Below are 2,484 nucleotides of genomic sequence, written 5' to 3'. Positions count from 1 at the left end.
CTTGTAAGCAAGTGCCATAGCATCATACCACATTGCATATAAGATTGTCATATCCGATCATCTTGGATCAAACACCGAGAACCACACATGCATAGCATACTTGGGATAGAAGTTTATCCATTTTGCATATCATAGGTTGTGCACAAGTGTCGTATCCGCCTATTGAGAAATCGTGCTAGCGTCTCTCTTGAGTTGTGCAACACGAGCGTTTTCCGTGGACTCCACATTTTGTGCTCATTCCTTGGTTGCACGACCCCATTTATCTATCCGTGTGTGTGTTTCCGTGTGCCATTATTTGCTATTGGTCTACTTGTTTCACTTGTGAATTTATGAATCTTTTTCAACATTATTGACTCTTGCTAACATTTTGCATCAATTTTTTTGTGCCACTATCCTCACCGAGCTCCACCATAAGCCTTACTTGTGTAGGTGTGAGAAACCGACGAGAATTGGTACCAATTGTGCTATTTCCTTGTTACACATTGAGTGATCATTGATCCATCTTCAACATCGGTCAAGGTACATTTGGTATAGTTTTTCTCTTTCTCCCACTCATATTTGCTCGAGTCTTGTGATGGATAGGCAAGGCATTTCATCTCCGGTCTTCGACAACAACGACGGCGCGAACAACTACATCACCAAAGCGTCCATCTTCGATCTACAACGACAAATGCAAAGCGCACAATCTACCTTGCGAGAGCGCCTCGACAACCTTGCCATCGACATACACCACTCCGAAGCAAGGAAAAGGGACTACATCGACACCAAGTTGGGCGAGCTAAAGGATCAATTACGCGACATGGTGGCCGACTACAAGTCTTCTTCCCCTTCATCATCCTCAAGGCGGCGGCGAGCAAGTCGATCATCTTCGGAGCACAAACACGATGCAAGCACAAGTCGTCCACATACACATCTCCATGGCGACCACCATCACGTTTGTGATCCACATCGTCATGAAGGGCAAGACACCTCCAAGCATCATGTGCACAACGACGACGAACGACATCTACTACGAGCTCAAGTACGACAACGACACCATCAACATGAAGATGCTCCACAAGCGCAAATGCACAAGTCCCAACAATCTCTACTTCACGCCAAGTCCAAGCTTCATGAGCAAAAGAGAAGACCGTGAGACGAGCACCACCAAGATGGAGCTACGGCTACACCAACCACTTCGGCATCTTCGCCAAGTGCTATCAAGGCATCTTCGCCTTTGGACGTATGGCATCTTCGCCTACTTCCCATGAGTTCGCCTACATCGACTACTTCAACAACAAGGCGACCACCTACGAGCTAGGGTGACACTTCCATCTTTGGAAGCCCCTCAAGGAAGATGGCCGAGCATGGGAAATTCCCTTCGGTTATGGAGACGAGCTACGAGGTGCCACATGATATGGGCCTCCAACAACAAGATGGTGACAAGAAGGTCGAGCAAGGGCCATCCCCTTCGACTACGGCAACGAGCACGAACCTCTTCAACAACATGAAGACGGCACCCATATTGGACTCATATTCTGAGTCAAGCTACGAGACCGCACATGAGACCTTATCTTTGGTCTTGGAGGAGAGTGATGATGTGCCATCTTCGGCCTTCATCCACGGCTACGACTACGACATAGTTGAGCATGGAGACATTTGCACCAACATCTCTCTGACACCCACATAGGAAGAGATGCCCCAATTGCCATGTGAGGAGAGCCACCCCACCATGAGTGACATGAGTGACTCCACCATATATGACATTGAGTGCATTTCCTATGAGAGGATGAGTGTGACCACCACTAGCCCCACACTTGAGATCATGCCACACATCCTATGTGAGGTTGAGAGCCATTTGAGTGACTCCACCAACCATACGAGTGAACGCATCCTTGAGGGACTGAGTGAGCCACAACACTTAGTGAGTGAGGTAGTTGACACGGCATGTGAGGCCACTATGATTTCTAACGACTTAACCTCTACTCCGAGTGTGTTTTGTTCGTTCGTGCTAGGTCTCCTACATGACGACAGGCCTATCCTCAACGAGTCCACACCTCCAATGAGACGATGATGGCCATGGTGGAAGAAGGTGAACCCCCCACATGGTTCCATCAAAATGAAGATGACAACGAGTGGATCTTCGACACCTCACCTACAACACATGAGCGATGCTCCAAAGGTAACATAGGTGATGGTGCTTCTCTTGTCCCACTAGTGGACTATCTCACCAATGATTGCTTGCATGATGTTGATCCACCTATTCCCATGCTTCATGCTAGTGCGACTTCTTCATGTCATGACTTACCAATTTATGATGAATATGATGATGAGCATGTTGAGTTGCCTAGTTGTGATGCTATGCTCCATAGGATATCATGTGAAAATTCTTTTGGTCACTTCATGTTTGACAACCCATTGAACTTGTCATATGCTATGAGTGAGATCTCCCATATTGCATCATTTCAATCTCAACATAGTAACTATGCATGCCCCATTAAAATA

Source organism: Triticum aestivum, chromosome 3D, assembly GCF_018294505.1.
Source record: "Triticum aestivum cultivar Chinese Spring chromosome 3D, IWGSC CS RefSeq v2.1, whole genome shotgun sequence".
In the NCBI taxonomy this organism is placed as follows: Eukaryota; Viridiplantae; Streptophyta; class Magnoliopsida; order Poales; family Poaceae; genus Triticum; species Triticum aestivum.
The sequence above is the reverse complement of the archived record's forward strand: the minus strand, read 5'-3'. Positions refer to the sequence as shown.